Source organism: Capsicum annuum, chromosome 1 (assembly GCF_002878395.1).
Source record: "Capsicum annuum cultivar UCD-10X-F1 chromosome 1, UCD10Xv1.1, whole genome shotgun sequence".
In the NCBI taxonomy this organism is placed as follows: domain Eukaryota; kingdom Viridiplantae; phylum Streptophyta; class Magnoliopsida; order Solanales; family Solanaceae; genus Capsicum; species Capsicum annuum.
Window position 1 is genome coordinate 51,718,150 of NC_061111.1, and position 23,376 is coordinate 51,741,525.

The following is a 23,376-nucleotide window of genomic DNA, read 5'->3' on the forward strand; positions in this document are numbered from 1 at the left end:
CGGAGGGTTGAAGAGATCAATCTCCTTAATTTTTTTGCTAGTATTTGTAGCCAACCACCTAAGGATCATTGGATGAGAAACCTCATCCGTCTAATCCTTGAGCTGATTTCGAAGGGGAGGAATGACTTCAAATACCCAAGCCTAAAAAATGTAAACATGAAGCAAGCAAGAAAATTTCATAATAACTATATTCAATATAAATTAATGGATGAGTAAAAATAGTAATTAATTTTACCATGAAAGCCCAAGGAAAGCCATATAATATGATCGTCCCTGTGGATAGCTTTGTAAGTAAATATTGAACAGTCAAGTAGTAGTTGTCATATCCCAAGGGATTATTGTTGAATTTCTCAAAATCATCAGCAAGCGCTAACAAATCATCTTCTATGACTTTCCTGACGTCTCTTTCAATTTAATAGAATGGACAAACCAAACTAAGCACAATTTCTCCCTATACTGCTTTGGTATGGCTTTATCCCCGAGATCTGCTATCAAGTCCCCCACTTTGTAGCTACGTCCAAAAATGCCGAGAAACCCATCTTTTTTTCCTTGTGTTTGTTGGACCTTTTGTGGGGTGTTTCCTTAATTATAGGTTCTTCTGGATGATCATATCTCAATCCCGTCACTATGGCAAACTCTTTCAATCCAAAATAAACCGGCATGCCACAGTAGTTGATCTAGATTTCATCCATTTTTTTGCCCTCCTTCGAATCTTTGTCATCCCCGCGTACTTGATCCTGCGCTTGAGAAGATCATATACCATGCTCATTTGAAAACGAAGAGTGCAGTCCTCAGGCATCTTATGAAAATATGAAAAACAGCTTCTCATAAAAAGTCCATCTATGTTTTCATTCTTCATAATTCTCCTAAATTCATAAAAACCTTTCCCTAACTGACATTTAAGTACAAGATCACCAGTTAATTTTAAAGGGACATTTATCGGCATCGTAACTCGGAACCTGTCAATACTAATGGTTTTGACAGGATCATGATAGGATTTCGATATCAAATCACACCCGATTGGTGAGAAAAAGTTCTCACTTTCCTCTGCTTCATTTCCTGAGATTGTTCAGGAAGTTCCTCCGAATCTATCTATACTCTAGCCTTTTTTGTTGGGTGGTCAGAAGTTGATCCAGTTTCAGTTTCTTTTTTTTTGGAGACATCTTTTAACTACAAACAACAGAAAAATAAAAAATACATTACATTTGATTTCTGCATAATTTTTTTAAAAAAAGTAAGATAAATTTCAATAAATTATTGTACGCCACATTACAAAAAAATACTTCAACGAATAACCCATCAGTTTAAATAGATGGGGAATCTGTTTGAAGATCTATTTAATATCTCCCAGTAGATCTTCTACCTATTGCAATAGATGGACCGCCAACACCAACAACAATACCAAGATCGCCAACACTACCACCAATGCTACCAATAACAACAACAAAACCACCACCACCACCACCAAAACCACAAATACTGACACCACCACCAATAGCCACAAACAACATGACAAACACCATTGAACAATATTTTTACAGTCAACAAAACACTGCAACAAAAACTAGAGTTTTCTCGGGTGCTTCCTACGTTTTTAGCATCAAAACTCAAAATTGTTAACCCATTCTCAAAGATAATACAACTAAAAGTCTTTTTTCGTCATTAACTAAAAATCCTTAATTTTTTAAAATAAATAAAAAATATAGAACTCTTCTCAAACTTTGTTACCTGAGAAGACAGGAAAATGATAGATACAAACAAGAATAAAGTCGAAAATAACAACTATGTGGTCGGAAATGGGAAGAAAATCAATCCGTTTTGAAGGGTTGAGCAATATATTGAGTAATTATTGTCTGTATTGTTGAGAGAGAGAGAGAAGAGAGAGAACTTGAGATTTGAAAGAGGAAAAGTATTTTTCATAAATAGATAATTTGTATGGGTTAAATTGTAATTTTGGAAAAAAATGACAAGTTTTGAAATTGTTAATTTGGTACGAATTGATATTAATTAATTTTTAAAGTTTAAAATATATAGTTTTTAAAATATTAAGTTAATGAGAATATTTGCAACTCAGAGTGACCGATCGATGACTCGGGTCGGGATAAACACAATACCAATACCATGCAATTGCAAAGACTCAATTGAAATTCTAGTTGACCCTATGAACTCATCCATCCCTATTTATACCATCAATTTAGGTACTAGCTTAATATTAAGTTAATGAGAATCTTTTTAACTCATAGTGATCGAACTACGACTCAGGTCGAGATGAACGTAATACCAACACCATGCAATTGCAAAGACTCAATTAATGTTGTAGTTGACCCTATGAACTTATCCATCCCTAGTTCTAGCAAAATAAATTTAGGTACTAGATTAACATTAAGTTAATGCGAATCTTTTCAATTCAGAGTGATCGACCGACAACTCGGGTCAAGATAAATACAATACCAATACCATGCAATTGGAAAAACTCAATTGAAGTTATAGTTGACCCTATGAATTCATCCCTAGTTTTACCTAAACAAATTTAGGTGCTAGCTTAACATTAAGCTAATGAGAATCTTTTTAACTCAGAGTGATCAATTGATGACTTGGGTCGGGATGAACGTAATACCAATACCATGCAATTGCAAACACTAAATTAAAGTTGTAGTTGACCTTATGAACTCATCCATAGTTATACCTAAATAAATTTAGGTGCTAGATTAATATTAAGGTAATAAAAATCTTTTCAACTCAGAGTGATCGATCGACGACTTGGGTTGGGATGAACGCAATACCAACACCATGCAATTGCAAAGACTCAATTAAAGTTGTAGTTGACCCTATGAACTCATCTCTAGTTCTACCTAAATCAATTTAGGTGCTAGCTTAACATTAAGCTAATGAGAATCTTTTCAACTTAGAGTGATCGATCGGTGACTTATGTCAGGATTAACATAATACCAACACCACGCAATTGCAAAGACCCAATTAAAATTGTAGTTGATCCTATGAATTCATCCCTAGTTATAACTAAATCAATTTAGGTGCTAGCTAAACATTAAGATAATGAGAATCTTTCCAACTTAGAGCGATCGATCGACGACTCGGGTCAGGATGAATGCAATACCAATACCATGCAATTTCAAAGACTCAATTGAAGTTGTAGTTGATCCTATGAACTCATTCCTGGTTATACCTAAATAAATTTAGGTGATAACTTAACATTAAGCTAATAAGATTCTTTTCAACTCAGAGTGATTGATCAATGACTCAGGTCGGGATGAACGAAATACCAACACCATGCAATTGCAAAGACTCAATTGAAGTTTCAGTTGACCCTATGAACTCATCCCTAGTTCCACTTAAATTAATTACAATGAAATATCTTGCAACAAATGGCTGAGCTATTGGAAATTTTCAATTAGATATTCATATCTGTTTCAATAGATGACATAATTGATTTAATTATCAAATAGACATTTGCATCTGTTGTGACAGATGACTGAGCTATTGGAAAGTTTCAAATAGATATTGATATATATTGCAACAGATGACATATTTGATTTAAATATCAAATGAACATTTGCATACGTTGTTATAGATGACTGAGCTGTTGGAAATTTTCAAACAAATATTGATGCCTATAGTAAGAGACGGCATATCTGATTTAATTATCAAATAGACATTTGCAGCTGTTGTTACAGATGACTGAGTTGTTAGAATTTTTCAAACAGATATTTATATCTGTTGCAACAGATGACATATCTGTTTGAAATTCTTTTTTTCCTTTTAATTTTAAAGCAAAATTCTGTCCAAAAGAAGAAAGATAGATAAAATAGTACTACTTAAGGTGGTAAAAAATATTTCTTGGATAACTCAAAAATCCCATTGACTAGTGTTATCTTGTCTTTTCAATTCCACCAGTCTTCCTCGTGCCCCTCAAGTTATTAATGAATAATAATTAATAAATATTTAAACCCACGTCTACATTTAGAATTATTTCATCTCTCCTTTAACCTTAAATTTATTTTATTCATTAATCTTTTTCTTTCTCTCCTCTTTAGGATTATCACAACCTTTTTCTATCCTCTTTCTCATAAAGATCCTTTCAGATCTAAACTGATCAATATCTTTCCTCAACTAAAATTGTTGTTTTGATCCCCTTTTGACTTTGCAGGTAAGGTATGGTTCACTATTGCTCTTTCATTCTCGTCTTCTTCTTTGCAAGTTATTTACATTTATTTTTTTTAATTTAATTACCATTTACCCATATCATATTGATTTACAAAATTGTAAGGAACTTTTAAGTGTGGAATAAATGAATCAAAATTTTTATTACAATATGTGAAAAAAGTCATCTGTTAGGAGAAGTTTAAAAGCCTTGTTGGCAGTATCATTTTTTATATGTATTTTGTTTGTTTCTTTTTTGTTGATGCTGTTATTGATGTTGTTGGTGGGGTTGGTGCTGTTGGAACTTATTGTGTGGTGTTGTTAATGCTGTTGGAACAAATGGTGTTGCTTCTTTATTGTTGATGATGTTGTTGATGGTATTGGAACAAATGATGTTGTCTCTTTATTATTGATGTTTCTTATTTGTTGTTTCTTTGTAGTTTATGTTGTTATTGATTTAGTAACAAATAGAGCAATTGTTGGAATAAATCAAACCACTGTCAATGCTAGTTTGATGAATTCCAACAGACTCTACATTTGTTGCAACAGACTACACATCTAGCGCAACAGACTACGCATCTGTTGCAACAAATGGATAATGTTCTTTCCATTCTTCTCTTGTTTGACATCAATTTTTTTCTCTTCTTTAAAGATATAAGGAACTGAAAGTTGATCAACTTTTGCCCGACCAACACAAGAGGCTACAATAAAGATGGGTTTGGAGGAAAAAGCTTTTTGCAGATGGAACCACTTCATAAGTGGAAGGTATGTATTACTGATAATGTTATTGTGAAAACACACATATAGTACACTGATTTTGTGAATGCTATTTTTATCATTTAGTCGTTGATTATTCAAAAAAGATATCTATAATTTTATGGTTAAGTTTGATAGGTCCAAACTGATAAGGTTGAGGGACCATCAATATGGTTCTAATACCTTGTTAAGATTTAATGTCGGTTGTTGCTCATATTTATATGTCAAGCATTGTGAAGGTATCTAGTTTTGGTGTAATTGTAAAGAGATTCAATAGCAATTGGACTAACTTTTAGGATGAATTAGACTCTGAGAGGGGCTTCAAAGTCTCCCACTACTTCAACCAAGAACGCAAATCAATATAGTTATTACCCTAGCCCAAAGTTATATGGTTGGGTTTCTTGGGGTGATGATTATACTCCAAAAAATGCGGTAGGAGAATGTCTGTGAGGAAAAATGAGGGGTTGATGAAAGACTATCAACTGAGAGCTAATTAAAGAGAAAACATAAGGTAGAAAGGAACTTATAGCGAATCTAGATGATGAAACTGACTTAGATCATGAGAAATCTGAATCAAGTGCAAATATGAAAATGTATTTGGTAAAGAAAAATCCATCTATTATTTCTCTGTAAAAAAGAGTACAGATGGTCTCTTTGCTAGGGAGCTGCGTCTAGGTATCATGGTCGGGTTATCACCTAGATAGAAAATAGCATAAGAGCATAAAGCATTCTTGCGAGAATCGAGGGTTAAAATAATGTGCAGTAAGTCTAAAAAACTAGCGACAATTATAGCTGCAGTTAAAAGAAGGAATCTAAGCGAAGGCTGTAATTTTTGAATTTTAAATTGCATCCCATGCCTTCTTATTTGTGTTTTTTATTAGGTCCACCACTGTTGACCTGATTAGAACCATAAACAAGATTGAAAGGCAGATTAAGCATTATTACTTCCTTAGCAATATAGGTCTAATTGGTTGTGTTTTCTAGCCTTAGCATGCTTTCAATATATGTTAAAAAATATTAGAGGCTTGCTGGAGTATGTGAATCTCGATAATTTTCAATCTTGCCTCCAACGTGCTGATTTAGTATTCAAGCTTGTCGTTGTCGTCTTTAAAGTTGGTATAGAGTTCTGGTTCTTTTGTGAGCTTGATCAGGAACACTTTTTTTGAAGTTTTGGCATTGTAGAAGACCTTCAGAACACTTTCTTTAGTAACCTTAAATGATACTTGGAAGGTTGCTATGTTTGTTTTAGATCAAAATATGTTGATGCACAGTTAAGCAGTGGTCCCAAAAGTTGAATAGATCATTTTTATCGAGTGTTTCTCAATGCATATCACTCAACTAACCTTTAAAGTATTTGATAAATAATTAGCAACGAGTTACGTAATGTTTGATCTCAGCTGATTCCACCAAGCCTATCAAATGTTACGTAACTCCAGGATTATTACCATATCAAAAACCTTTGCCCGAGTTAGTGGACAAATCATACAAGCTCAATCTCTCATCCTTTTTGGTGATCTTTCTTCTCTCATATAGAGGACAAGATATCCTCCATGTAAAAGTTTGCCGTCACCATAAATTCTTGCCACAATGAAAGTCTTTAGAAGGGATGATTAGTAATCTCTCAATATCACTTTTATGATTTTCTTGACGTCTCTTGCAATTATATTTGAATGGACAAACCAAACTAAGCACAATTTCTAGCTATGTCTATTCCAATACATTGGCAAGAGATGTCAAGATAATTACAAAATTGATATTGAGATATTACTAGTCATGCCTTTAAAGACTTTCGTTATGGCAAGAATTTCTGGCGACGGTGTAGACATTTTCATGACGGATATCTTTTTCTCTATATGGGATAAGAGTGATCAGCAGAATGCAGAAAGATTAAGCTCATTTGATTTGTCCACTACCTCGGGCAAAGGTTTTTGAAAGGGTAATGAGCCTGGAGTTATGTAATGTTTGATAGGCTTGGTGGAATTAGCTTATATCAAACGTTACATAACTCCTTGCTAATTAATTTATCAAATCCATTGAAGGTTGGTTGAGCAAGCTATATTAAACAATGATCGATAAAAGTGAGCTAATAAATTATTAGGACTACTGCTTGACTGTGCATCAATACATTTTGACCTAAACCAAACTTTGCGACCCTCCATGTATCAGTTAAGTCTTTTGAAGAAAAAGTTTTGAAGGCCTTTTACAATGCCACAACTTCAAAGGAGAAAGTGTTTCTGATCGAGCTCACAAAATACCAGGAACTTTATACAAAATTCAAAGAAGGAAACGACAAACTTGAATACCAAATCGGTAAGCTGAAGGCAAGCTTAAAATTATCGGAATTCATATACTACAACAAGCCTCTGATCTTCTCCAAGATATGTTAAAAGCATGCTAAGGCAAGAAAACACAATCAATTAATTCATATTGCTAAGGAAGTAATAATAATCAATCTACCTTTCAATCATTTTTGTGGTTCCGATCAGGTCAATAGCAGTGGACCTAATCAGAATCACAAACAAGAAGGCATGGGATGCAATTAAAATTCAAAAATTGCAGCCTTCGCTTAGATTCCTTATTTTAACTGCAGCTATTATTGGCACAAATTTTCTAGACTTACTGTACATTATTTCAACCCTCAATGCCCATAAGGCTGCTTTCTTGGTGTTCTACTATTCTCTATGTAGGTGATCATCCTGATCATGCTTCCTAGTCGCACCTCCCTAGCAAAGTGTCCATCTTCATTGTTTTTCTTTTAGAGAAACAACAGATGGATTTACATTACCGAATTCACTTTTATATTTGCACTTGATTCAGATTTATCATGTTTCGAGTCAATTTCATCGTCCATATTCGCTAGTAGTTCCTTTCTACCCTATTTCTCCTCTTCAATTCAGATGATATAATCTTTCATCAACTCCCCTTTTCATCACAGGAATTCTCCTTCTGCTCCTTCTGGTGTATAATCATCTTTTTGAACAACTTTTCTATATAAATTTGGGCTAGGGGATTTCTATTGTTTTTTCATTCTTAGTTGATGAAGTGCGAGGCTTAGAAGACCTTCTCTCTACAATGACACCAAATATTGATCCCTTCTAAAAACTTGGCACGCATAAACATGAGCAACAAATGTCAGTAATTCATAATAGGGTATCTGCGATATCTTTATGGGGCCCTCGATCTTATCAATTTGAACCCATCAAACTTAATTGTACAATATAGGATCTTGTTTGAATGATCAATGGCTAATCGGTTAAAAATTGCATTCATAAAAACATTGTACTTTATGTGTGTTATCTCGATGACCTTATCAATAATACTTAACTCCCACACATGATAGTGGATCCATCTATCTGCGCACACCTTATTCTTCCTAGCCCATCTATGGCTTAAATTGAATAAAAAGATAACTAACAATTTGCAATATCTATTTAAATAGTCAAACAATTATAGACATTTGTTACGACTGATGAACAATCTGTTGCGACATATGACTTATCTGTTGGAAATATCAAACAGGTATATACATCTGTTGTAACAGTTTTAATATGTTGTAAATTATCAAACAAATAGAATGTATTTTACAACAGATTACCCATCTATCAGATTTATTTTAAAGTAATTTTCTTTAAATTTTTGAAATACAATAAAAGATAAAATTTTGTATTTAGATCATTTTTTTAATTTACATATTCAAAAAGTCATCAGTTTTATTTAATTAAGGGATGAACAGTCGTGGATTTTTGACTAACTCCTTAGAATTCAATCATTTATAAATAGGTTCCTCCTTACTCATTCACTCTACTACACTTACAGATATGGTTGATCCAGATTTGTACAAGAAGATTCATATCGAGTCCTTGCGGAAACTTCAAAGGCAGTTTGATGAGCTCCAGAGGGATTTGGCCGACTTCAAAGCAAGGCTGAAGATGGCCTTGCTGCTGCCGGATGAAAATTGCCTAGTTGATAATAATAGTAATAATAATAATAATAATGATAATAATAATAATAGTAGTAATAATAATTAGGTTGTTTTTTTTTCTTTTAGCGTATGTCTTTTCCCTTTTTATATTAGATCTACCTAAGGGATTCAAAATCTATGTTCGGTCAACTTTGAATTTTTAATTCTTAATTAATATTTAATTATCATTCTGTTTAATTCTTATTCTCAACATGTTGATGGTTGGGATTGAGCATTTGTGGCAACAAAGATTAATCTAATGCTATAGATGGATCATATGTTGCAACAGGTAGTTACTAAGAAAAAAAAGGGTTATTGTTGTTATTGAGAGGGTGAAAAGTCATGATTCTCTGATTATTTAATATGAAAAATGGTTCATAAATAAATAATAATGAAATAAATGATAAACATAATTTATAAGCATAAGAGAACAGTTAGTTAATTTTATAACTAATCGTGACTTTTCACCACTTTTGTCTTTAAATATATTTTTTAAAATTATTTATATATATATTATATAATAAAAAAGTCACAACATTAGATTAATTAAGTTATATATGATTGTTGTTAAGAAAAAGGTGAATAGTTGTGACTTTTTGTCTAAACATATTCAATAATATTGTTGATGCATCAAATTTCCCATCTGTTCCAATTGATGAATCAACTGTTAGAAGAAATAATAAAAACTCCTAAAATAGATAGCTGATTTGTTGCAACAAACAATATATTTGTTGCAATAGATGGGTTATCTGATGTAACAGATATACAATCTATTTTCCATAACTCAATCAAATGGTTATTATTTATTAAAGAAATGATTATTGAAAAGGTGTCTTCAATTTTTAAATTGAGAAAAAGGTTATTTAAATTTAAGAACTAATTAATAATAAAAAGTTGAAAAGTTATGACTTGTCACAATAATAAATAAACTCACTAGTTTGATTTAACTAAATCATTTCTTTTCACAGAAAACAATAAGAAAATAAATGATAAACACAATTTCTAACCGTAAAAAATGGTTATTTAATTTGAATAATTGATGTTAATATTAAATATACACCATTTCTTTCTAGAGAAAATATTTTTTTTTTTAGATCTATTTTTTAATTCATATTATAAAAAAGTCAAAAAATTTGGATTAATGATATAATGATAATTTTTTAGAAAAGATAGATTATATGTTGCAACAGATAGATTAGTTGATCCAACAGGTTATCTATTTATTGCAGTAAATGATATATATGTCGTCACAAATGAGTTATCTGATGCAACATATATAGAATCCATTGTAACAACTCAATAGAAACGATTCTTGAAAAGAACTAATTAATAATAATAAGTTGAAAAGTCATGACTTATCACAATATTTCTTAATTTAATTAATTCATAACGTTTCACAGTAATATAAAATATAATTAATAAATAGAGGTGAACAGTTGCGCCTTTTTGCCTAACTCATTCAATTTCAATCCTCTATAAATAGGTCCCTACTTACTCAAACGTTCATTCAACTAAATTCTATTTATTTATTGCATCTTGTCTTTCATATTACACCTTCCAACACTTTCTCTTTCATGACTCAGGCAAGTTTTTTTCTTGCTTTGTGTGTAAATATACCCAATTTATAGTATACATTGTATTACATTCGGATATTCTTTTCTTTACTCTTGTTTTTATACTTTTTTTCAATTCATGTGTGTTTTAGATATGATTGATCTAGTGTGGGATGTTGCTTTTTTTCAAGACGTCGTGAATGAATTTTGAATGTAAGTTCGTGACCTGCAATGGGAATTGAGAGCAGTTAGAGCAAGGATGCTTCGAGAGATCCGCAAGCTGAGGAGGGCTTTGTTGGTATCGGTTGAAGATTGGCCGACTGCAATAATAATAATAATAATAATGATAATAATAATAATAATTAAATTATTTTATTCTTTTACTCTATGTATTTTTATTTGTTTTTGTTTAATAAAAAAATTATGATTGATCGGCTTTGACATTTTGTAATACCCCGTATCTCCCTGGCACGATGTAAACCTTAGTACGTGAGTATTCATTCATAAAATTTTCAAAATATTCATTATTCATCAATTTAGATCCCACCAAGTTGTGGGAAATTGAACTAGCTTTCCAATGATATAAGATTTACCTTAATCCGATAAATGAGTAGGAATTTATGGCAATTTTATGTTTCAGTCTTAAAGTATCATGATTTTGGACAGTAGCGCATCGCGAGAAGTGTAAAATCACAATTGTCACTTTTCAGTGATGCTCCGCGATCATGTTGTGTCACGGAGGAGTCCCATTTCACATTTGACAATTTCCAGTGAGCCTCCACGATAATAGTGCGTTGCGGAGGTTGCCAAAATGGCATTCCGAAAGCTTACTGTGATTTCACCGTGTCGTACCAAGTTCCTAGGTCCCAATCATCAATTTCTAGTGAGGCTTCGCGAACCTGGCACATCACACCAGGGCCTCAAATTGGGATTTTCAGATTTTCACTCCCGTGTTTTTAATTTCCAAGGGGTTGTTTGGTCATTTTCCTAAGCCCTAAACTCGTCCTAAACACAAAATTAAAGCCTAGTAGGGAATTATATGCCCATTATTCTGAAATTACTCAAAAGGGGATCCATTCTCTTCAAGACCACAAAAACCCTAGCTCTCAAATTCAAGGACAAATCTCAAGTACTTACTATCAATCTTTCAAAATTTATTAACCCAGGTATGTTAAATGTTCATTCGTGGGTTCCTTTCACCCATTAAGTCCAAGTATCTGATTTTAATTACAAATTTATGATCTTTTAAAGTTACTTTTTAAATTAAGTTTTCAATCATGAATCTCCATGAACTATGATCCTACACCATGTATCAATGGAATTGTTGTTGTTATTCAATTCCCCATGTTTTAATGTTATCATTCATTGAATTAAATCATGATTTAGTGCTATTTATGTTGAATCCATTCTATTACTACAAGTTCCATAACATTTTATGATTTGATTAAACTATGAACTACAAGTGTTTAATAAAAAGCCTACAAGAATGAGTAGTTTATAAAGGTTATCATGCTAAGTCCTCTAAGTTTAATATTGTGTTACTATTTTTGCTTTTGAGTCCTGGGGGTATTGAATACCCGAAAATCATAGTTGTTTATTTAATCCCGTCTCAGCATTTTTCAGAATAACTGTATAATACATCATCATCTTTACTAGACCAGTCAGTTAAACTAAGAAATGGTCAGTAACTCAGTGTCATTCAGTTGGGAATAGAATTTAGCACCGAGTGAGTGTAGGGATGGTGGCTTCCCCATCAGATAGGCAGAGTTGTTAGTAGAAGTCCCTATACTCTAAAACTACGTAGTCAGCATAGGACATGAGAAGTCACCCATCAGTTTAGGCTTGACTATCTTGTAGAGGTCACCCATCAGATTAGGCTTGACACCCTTCGTCCTTCGGGACAATACAGTATACCAAACTAGTGGATCCACACATCCAGCATTAGTCCCCGTGGAACGGTATTAACACCTTTCCAATTGGGATTAGAGATTGGACCCCGATTAGCTTAGATTGGGGCATGTCGGTTAGATAATAGCTCCCACAGTCTCAGTCACAGTCTTAGTTATAATCTTAGTCTAGTAATTAGTTCAGACATTCAGTCTTAGTGTTGGTTGACCAAAGATTACATATATCAGTTATCTCAATTTTTCAGTTTACAGATTTTTATTTTGGTCATGTTATATGCTTGGTCATGCATCCCAGTATCTACAGATTTCACGTACCTTTAGTATTTATATACTTTCATGCATAAACAGTATTTATAAATTTCACATATTTTCAGTATCTACAAATTTTATGCTCTCTTTCAGTACTCTATGTTTTACATGTATATTTAGATAGTTCTTATTCCCATTCATAAACCATGCACGTCGGCCTACCTCATTTAGCATACCAGTACATTCAAAGTACTGATCGCATACCTTTCTTTTGCACTATGATGTATTATGTCATAGGTTCTGACGCTAAGTTCCCAAATTATGCTTAAACTTCTCAGACTCTCAGCAGTAGCAGTGGTGAGTCCTCATATTTCAAGGACAGATTATTTTACTTTATGTTTTTAGTTTAGTAGTTAGTGGAGTTAGTTGGGGCCTGGCCTATCAACTCATAGTCAGTTAGTTTAGAGGCTTTCAAACACTATCGTCAGTTATTTAGTATTTAGACTTTAGTTGATATGACAGTTAGTTATTTAGTTTATCTCAGATTTTAGTATTTATTCAAACTCAGATATTTATTTCTTCAAATTCATAAATCTTTATTTTTTCAGTTATTAAAACCTTATGGCATACTAGTTATTCTTCTGTATTTATGATTATGTTATTCAGTGTTCACAGCAGGTACCAGCTCATAGGTTAGCTTGTGGTCCCTCAGGACTGTAAGCACCGCGTGACACCCAGGGTGTACTATCGGGGCATTACAAAATTGGTATTAGAGACTAAGGTTTTAAAGTGTCCTAAGAAGTTTGAAAGCCGCATCGAGTAGAGTCTTATGCATAGGTATGTAGAAGACCACACTTATGGGAAGAAGGCTACAAGGCATTTAGGAAAAGATGTTTTTTTCTTTCAGTATTCATGTCATGCGAGTGAGCATGAGATCAAGTTAAACTCTTAGTTAATCCATTTCTTCCTTCTATTTACAGAACATACGTCCAAAAAGAATAACAGAAGAGGAGCAGGAAACCAGCCACCACATTCACTCGTCTAGGCAGATCCTCTGGACGAGCATGTCTCTCAAGAAGAATTCAGGGTTGCATTCACCACTCTCACCAACTCTGTAGCAGCTCAAAATGAATGGATAGCTGTTGTTCAGGCCAACCAAGTGGCCAATACTGCTGCAGTAAGGATTTAAGACTTCATCCAAATGAATTTTTCTCACTTGGACGCTGATATTTCCATATGTTAATAGCTAAATTGAACTAAATCCCTTTATCATCTTCAAGCCTAACTTAAAATCATAAGACGAACCACATAATACTATAGTACTAGTCTGAATCATGAATTTAGAACACCTTGCATTTCACAATTCCTCATTTCCTGCATAATTCTTATTGCCATTCGGGCAATCACCTTCAACTTTGAATTCGACATTCACAAATACTCAAAGTATCCATCCGTATGTATACAAAAATGACATTCAATCCTATCTTCATATCCACATATGCACTTCTAAACGAATACTCATAAAGCATCTTCCTCATATTCTCTAATATTTCTATCCATCAACTTCTCTGCACTATTCAGATGGTAAACATAAAATATCCTCAACTAACCAAGTCATACACGAGACTTCACCTCAAAATTCTTTACACTTATAGACTTACATAAAACAAGCACACAATTTTTTTTCCAAATATAACACATAAAACTTCAACTAACCTTGACATGTATCAAAGACTTGACCTCAATCTTACTCCATAATTACTGCTTTAACTCAAATAAGCACACAACTTTTTTTCATCAATAAGAAATGTTTACTCTTTTCCATTTAGACAACTATTCATCATCACTATCTCGACCTAAGAGAAAGGTCATTGAAATATTTGAATATAAGGATCCGAAACATGAGGGGAGTACTAAGCATAACTTGATACCCTACTGAGGCATGAGGAATAGATCACTCATGGCATGGACTCATAAAAGAGATCTAGTCTGAGGATATACCTGATATCAATCAGAATTTTTTTCAATGATCGTTAAGAGTATCATATGTGCACGAGAGTCATGAACTGCATGACCTGAAATTTTTGGAATTCATAACTTATGAAAAGTGATTCTGACTGCTGAACAAACTGGGAACTCATCATAATAGGAACAAGGAGAGTGCATGATTCCTTATCACATGCATGAACACGAGCTATGATCATGAAGCTGAAACATAAAGTATGAGTATGTATTGGAATAACTGAAGTAAACTGCTGAAATAAAAATAGATTGAGCATCATTCTTTCTCACGACCAATTCCACAACTTACTGGCACATCTATTAGCATCTGAAAACTTTAATCCGCCAAAACTTCATAACAGTAAGGATCAATCACAATCCTATGACCTATCTTATTTAAAATCCATTAACACATCCTCTTTCTACACATCATTACTTTCTACCCCTTTTACACAGCTAAGCTTAGTTCATAGCTCTATAAGTCCCAACTAAACTCCCTCTTGCAACCTCAGGGGAATCTAAATTAACACCATTCATCCACCAAGTACCTTTATGACATCAATGCTATGCGACAAAATCTACTACATACCTTTTCACAAGTAGTACTAGATTACAACTACAAAAGAAAAGAAGGTCAAGGGGGGTTAAAGTCACATAATAGACATGGTCAACCTTAATCTTATATTATAACCCCATACAATCTTATCTACTTATACAGCTTTATCAAATCAAACTTACTTACCCAAGCATACATTTAGACTGCCTTCAAATTCTACAACAACCAAGAGTCTATAATTATAACCTACTGGCTAATCTAGCCATTTTCATACTTCAAGCAAACAACAATTCACCTTGACTAATAACTCCTTCTCTACCTTTTACTAGACTAACACACAAGGACGTATCACTTCATTACCAACTCAATCTCATGCGAACAGATTCGGCTATTCATATATTAAACCAACACAAGAACAACAAGTTGAACAAGAAGTTGCTAGTGAATCAAAATATGACTCATACGGCTTCACTAGACTTTGATTTTAAACAACATAATAATAAAAATATTAAAAGAGATAGAAACTTGACACACAATAATCAATGATCTAAAAATGCATATCTTACTCGGTATAAATAAAAATCTGAGTCAAACACTTCCCCCACAGACGACCATAGAATCCACACATGCTACTAGCTACCACATTAGTCTATCATTATAAAAGGGTAAATCATCCTCAAACATCAGTTATTCAACTAAAATATGTATTTACATAAAAGTCATCCTCACTATGATTTCAAACCTTTTGACTTCATATCACCAACTTCTTAGTCTAATCTCACTACCAATAGGTCATGACACAAACACTTTAACTTATACTACTACTCGGGTGGAAATACAATTCCAACATTCTGCTACACCTAATTCCCTCTTAGGCATGACATCTGCAACATAAAATTTTTTGGAATGGGACTGAATACACTTAATACCGTAGGCTCAAAAGCCTAATTTCATCAGAATCAAAATTCATACTAGAATCAATACACTTTGAGGCACTAACGGACTCTTTACAAGTCCTTACCCAATTTCAAAATATTATATGGCTCAATCAGAAAGGACTGTACCATTTAGATTATAGACTTCTTCACCTGAATCACTTCAGCAATGAGACATATCTGAGCACATCTGTAATACCCCGATCATTTTTGAAGCCTAAATCCATCTTTTGAGTGGATATATATGACTTTTAAAGTGATTGATGTTTAAAACATATTGTATTTCTCTAATTTCTACTATTTTTCGTGTATAGCATTGAATAATATTTCCATCGATACCAATTACATTTAAATCTGATATCGGACGAGGGAGTTATGGCCGTTTTACTAAACTGTATCGGATCACCCAGGTTTGATGGTCGACCTAACGGACCGTCAAGTCCCTGGTGGACAATCAAATGCCCCGTCAAGCCAAGAAAGTAACTTATTTTTCAGTCCATCATGCGACGACCAAGTTGGTGGACCGTCAAAGGGTCCGTCAGGTCAAGACAGAATGTCTCATTTCTGGTCGCCCTCGAGTGATGGACGACTTGGTGGTCCATCAGTTTCCTGACGGATAATCACTTTGACTGTCACGTCGAGGCAGAATGTTCCAGTTTTGGCACTTAAGTGACGGACGATCTGGTGGACCGTCAGGAGACTTGATAAACCGTCAGATCGACCGTCACAGGCCCCGATCAATGAATTTCTGCTTTTTCTAAAAGGGCATTTTGGTCATTTTCGCCCAATACGGTCTTATATATATATATCCTAGTAGAGAATAGCCATTCATTTTTCCTCCGTTCCTCTTCCAAGAAACATGTAGAAATTAGGGTTTCTTCCAAAACCCAAAAATTCAATCTTCTTCCAAGAAATTCAAGGATCTTCCATAAATTTCTCCAAGTTGTTTGAGAATTAAGTTCCCCAAGTCAAGGGCATCAAGAATATTGGTCTAAAAGTGTGATAAATAAGTTCCAAACAAGTTTCTACATCTCCAAAATTATAATTCGAGGTATGTGGGGTTTGAAAAAGAACACTCCTTTTGTTCTTGTGCCTAAAGATTTACTTTATATTATTGATTTACATGATTTTGCAAGTGGGTTTACACCCAAATTTCTTTATTTCACGATTATGTTTCTTAAATTGAGAATTTATTCCATGAGTTGTATATATTCATTATGTATTGATGATTTCTAAGCAATTTAAGACAAGTGTCATGAGCTATGCCTTTCCATGAGAAATTTTACAATTGAATATATATTGATATTTGAGATTGAAAGTCAAGAATGAGTCCTATGATGTTTACCTAAAGCTTTTGATAGTTGAAAATGATTCGAAAAGCAATGAGTCCTATGATGTTTCCTTAAAGCTTTTGATATTTGAAAATGATTCGAAAAGCAACTATACTTTATGTTGAGAAAGATTGTGTAGAGTTGAGACGAGTTAGGAATCCACAAGATGTTTATGATTTACAGATAAGATATATATTTAGTTTTTGGTCTTTATAATAGACCCATGAGTTGATATTGATTAAGGTGGATTTTCTAACTCGTTCTGAGCTGAGTCTGGGAGGAGTATTTAGCACCGAGCGTGAAATATGGTATTTCCCTGAAAATACGTGCCACCGTAGGATTGATGTTGATAATTGTAGGCCAGAGGCCGAGCGTGAAATATGGTATTTCTCTGTCTTTGTACATATTATTCTTTGTACAAATCCAAGAAGAGTGTCATACTATCTAAGAATGTAAGGGAGCCATATACCCCTACAGTGGCGGTTAGGAGGATGAGAAGAAATATTAGCCAAATACTCTCTATTCTGAAAATAGAAAATATTGCAACGCCTCCCACTCCAAGTGTTGTTGCAGTTCAAGGGCCACTGAAGAAGGTGGATATATATGAGGCACTTGGCTACGAAGAGAAGGAACTAGAAAAAATCATGAATGATGAGACGAAAGATCCATAAGAATACACCATGCATTTATTTTTCTCCCAAGACTTCATGAGTATGACAAATATGCGTGAGTGGTATGTGGTTTAATTTTGCTAGCCTAGCCTTCCTATCTAATCCATGAAGATGAAGCTACACAACAGATATGAAATTTGTTGCAACATCTAGGTCTTCTATTGCAACATAATACACATCTGTTGCGTTAGTTGGGTAATCTGTGAACTAATTCAGAGAACCCTCTGTAACAGAATCTTTCAAATGTGTTTTTATTCTTTACAATTACTATACTAACCTATTTAAAAATTATCTTCTTATACCACAGTATGTTGATAAAATTCTCTGCCTCATGAAGGGCAGGCAATTAGCATACCCGGATGCTTATGTTTCTGCCGATAGGACAATAGACCTCAACTTCTACAACAATTTCAAGAGTAGGTATGATACTCTCTGTAGGCAAGATGGTGTCAGTGGCTGGGGATTTTATAAGTTAGTTTCTATTTTCAAATGGGATGAAGACATGATTAACTATGTCAGAGGAAAGAGGCCATATCAACACAGCAAGATCTGGACCAAGGCAAAGAGAATCTTTGTAGTCATAAATGTGGAATTCAAATACTTTCTCGTTGTTGAGATACTAATCGATGAGAAAAATATTAAGGTTTATGATTGCAACTTACCTGTCTTTAAGGAGGCCATATTTTTAACCCATATTCAGCCATTCTTGATGTTGTTCCCTAAGTTGTTGATGCAGAGCAAACTGATGGATCATTTGCCGGCGAAATTCTTGATGAAGAAATCATGGAATTTTCAAGTTTGAAATAAGAACATCCACCTTCAAAAAAATAAAATCGGTGCCGTGTGTGGGACGTACATGCTTGTATACATCAAGTGTTTGCTGACCAACATAGAAATGGCTGGTATGTGCGATACCATTGTGAAAAAGATGCAAGAGGTCTGGGCTTATGAGGTACTAACTAAATAGTTGGAGCCTGTTTATAAAGAATAATATGTACAAAGACAGAGAAATACCATATTTCACGCTCGGTGCTAAATATTAGAATAATATGTACAAAGACAGAGAAATACCATATTTAACTAAATAGTTGGAGCCTGTTTATAAAGAATAATATGTACTCCCTGGAAAGAGTACAACACCCCCACCAATGTGGGGTTCTCTCCGTAGGAGGGAAAAATATTAGACTCTATGCGGCTCGCATAGTGTCATTATGTCGGTTATAAGAAACTCCCACGTCCATAATAATCTAAGTACCATGAGATACCGAGTCACTCTAAGTCATGATTCAAAGAGTTTGAGTTGAGTTAAATGATTTATGAGATTTATAAAGCATATGTTATTACGGATGACTTATGGAAATGATGTTTTAGATAATTCAAGTGAAGAGAGTTATTATTGTCAGCATGCATGATTTTCTTATACATTTATAATATTATTTAAAATGTTGCATCCACCCCTACATCCTCAATACATTCCCAAGTACTGACTCTTATACTCTTTTGTAATCTATATTTACTTATGATATAGGTTCAGGTACTCACTCTCAGCAGCGATAGTGATCTTTGAGTACCTTCATCTATATTTCTGCGGTTGGTGAGTCCTCATAGTTTGAGAACCTGTGTCTCAAATTTTGTCTTGTTAATAGATGGTTGTTTAGTTTCAGTTCAGTACGAGTCAGTTGGGGATCTGTCCCAATGGCTCCTCAGTCCTATGAAGTAGATGCTTTGTTAGACTAGTGTGCCAGTATGTACGGAGATTTTAGTATTTTGTTTGTACAGAACCGTATTACTTCGTATCTCAGTATATTTATGTCATGATTATTCTTTCCTACTTTATGATGATTTGTGTCGTAAAGAGTTCTGAAGGTGATGACAGGCTTAGAGGGTTAGCTTGAGTCCACGTGTGGCCTTGAGCACTATGTGATGTCTCGAAATAGGTTCTCGGGGCATTACAACATCAAAGTAAGAAAAGAATTAGGATGACTTTACTTCCGTATGGGCGAAACCATAGCAAGAATTCAAGTATGAAAGAGGAACATCCTGACTCCACAGCATGAACTAGAACATGAAGAAAGGGAAACATTCCTAAATGCCTAGTAGCCTCCTGCTTATATGTATGGCGTGCTACAAACCCATAAATAAGACTCTACCCAATGCAATTTTGCAGACATCCCAGGACCATAAACTGTGCTCTGATACCAAGAGTTTCACTACTCAAATCGAGGCACTGGCCATAACGAGCATCCCAAACTGTGAAGGCCCAGACTTCCTTCTAACTTGTAATCATATACACCATTCATACCCAATAAAGGAAATGTGGAAAATATATTTAGTGAAATAGAATCATGGCAATAAGTCTAATACAGGTTCAAAAATAGAAAATAAAATCCAAAACCATCTAACAAAATCTGAAAATCGTCTGTGAAATCTCTACTACATGACTAATGATAAATGTCTAGAAATAAATAGGCCTTCTAAAATATAGAAGGCTCGCCTACCGAACTCTACACTTCTGTCTTGAAGAAATCTGCTACTTATCAGGATCCTTAGATTATACCTCAGAACCTAGAAGGTAGGGGGTCAATACAAATGTACTGGTACGCAGAGCAATCCAAAATATAGCTTTTGATATAAATAAAATAGTTGAGAGCTAGTCATAAAACATCATATATGAAATAAATTCCAAAACACATGGGCATCTCTGATAATCATAAAACCTTTCTGTAAATGCAGCCTCCGATCTTTGTATTACTTCTGAGTTAGGTGGTACTCCCCTACAAGTCTGATATTCTACGAGCCATATGGAATCCGCTATTAACTCGATGGGGAATCCCCAAACCCAAGTGTGCCGTAAGGGTTGGAGTGTTTGAGTTTGATACGTGACAGGCACTAGCCCAGCATATAATAATATACCCGAATCGGCGAATCACAATTTGGGCAATGAGTTGTCTGAACTCGTGCCTTCTTCTGGGAACAACCTAAGCTCTCTTTATGCCCAATTTTAGTCTGTTCTAAAACATGCCTCATTCTAGTTTCAAATCAGACAATCTGATTTCAAATATGCATTCTATTCTGTTCTAAATTACTATGGCATTATCTGAGTTGGTGGCCATAATTCATCATGCATGATTCTTTCATCAAAACTCAATTCAGACCACACAAACATGCAAGTAATATAAGAGATTTTCATGTTCCGAAACATAAGTCAAAACTATGCAAGAATTCTTCAAACATATGGTGGTCATGTGCTTTTGTCAAAACTATGCACTCTATGATTATATTCATACTCAACGTTTATCAACATGCACAACCATCTCTTTTCATTTCAAAAATCATATTCAAACCCTAGTATAAATCAAGATGTTTCATATCATGCTTTTCAAAATGCATTCAACACGATTCATAGCATATCATAAGTAAAGGAAAAATCATAACAAGAGAGGGATTTCATTATAGTTCATGCTCTCAATTGAATATTCATCCTTAAACACATGCATACATATATATAGAATTTCAAATCAATTTGAGAAAAGGCCTAAAGACCAAAACAATGTCATTGAGACTTCTAAAACATAATTATAAATCATAAATCTAAAATCATTTTCTTAAAATCATGATTTCTATACCCATGAGATTTTTAAGAAAACCCCACATACCTCAATTTAGGAATTTAGTGGATGATTTTTGAAGCCTATGATTTGGGGATTCCAAATCTTCAATCAATCTTGAAAACCCACGGTTAAATCTTGAGTTATTTAGGTTTTTAGTTTGAAACCCTAGAGAGAGTTTCTTGTGAATTTTTGATGAAAATATGAATAATGTGGTCACTTGGGAGTATAATCCCGTGTTTAAGCCGATAGGGGGGTAAAAATATCTAATCTACCCTTAATGAGATGGAATAAAATATAACTGAGAGCCCAATTTTATGGGCCACCGCGATTATGGCAATTGACAAATGGGATTCTTAGGGTCACTACGACACGGAGCCATCGCGTTGTCCTACTGGTTAGGACCTGGAACTTCAGCGCGATGCGCCATAATCACGCTAGGCTACTAGAATTTGAAAATTTTTAAATAGACCACCTCCGCGATACATCAAGCACCAAAATGATGGTGCTTTATGACTTGGACTTAAATTAGCCATAACATTTTACCTGAGTATCGGATTTGGGCGAATCTTATATCGACAAAAAAGTCATTCAATTTCCCACACTATATAATTGATTAATATGGAAAATTTACATAGGATTTATGGCTTTTGAATCATCTACGCATAGAAATGATGGTTTTTTGTTCTAGTCCAAAATGCGGGGTGTTACAATAGTGTTGTTGGATTTAAAACTACTGAGTACATGCATAAGGAGGCCATAGTTGGAGTTGACTCATGTGGCACCTTTCTTTATCCTCTTTGTGCTCATGATATTTTTTATGGGGATATAGAGGGTATGCCTAATTTTGAAGATGATACCTTAGGGGAAAATGAGAGTGGCCAAGGCCTAAGTCCTTGGTTACTCCACCCATTTGATCCCAGTACCATCTTAGGTCGGAAAAGGATTACTCTTGGCCTATTTTTATTTTTTGTTGATGCTTTCCAAAGCCACCTCCTTTGTAGTATTTGTGCTAATCTTTTCATGATTAAAAAAATAGACCCATGGCTATACTTTAAGTTTGTTCCTCCTTGGCATGGCATGTTGATGCATTATATTTTGCTAATCCTAACCCCTCATGTCATGAGGATGCTTGCTTGTTTGTTTTTTCTTGATTTTGCAAGGTATGGATTCGAGGTCGAATCCTTTTCAAGAAGGGGAGAATGATACAAGTACGACCACGAGAATGGATTCGTGAAAGTGTAATGAACCCAAAGCTTGGAGTGTGAAATAAAAATGCAAAAGAGGGCCTAGAACACATACCAAAACCGAACCTACACTACACTCCATGGGCGGCATTTGACGCTTTTCATTAAAGGGCTTTTTTGTCATTTTGTATTCTTTTGTAACCTAGTATAAATAGAACCTTTTAGGTTATTTTGTCTTTGACTTTAATGATATTTTTAAGTTGTATAACACTTTCAAAGAAAATTCCTCTCTTCTCTTTAGGAGGCAACTCGAAACTAGGGTGATACTAGTGTGGAATCACTAGTGTTACATTCATGGCTTGAGACGTTGGTGTTTAAAGGAGGTAAGGTCCCTATTATGTCAATGTAGAATTTAGGTTAACCATTGTGTGTAGTGTTAAGGTTCCAAGAGTATGACATATTCTTGGGTTCTTAAGATTATACCAACCAACGTCTAACTATCT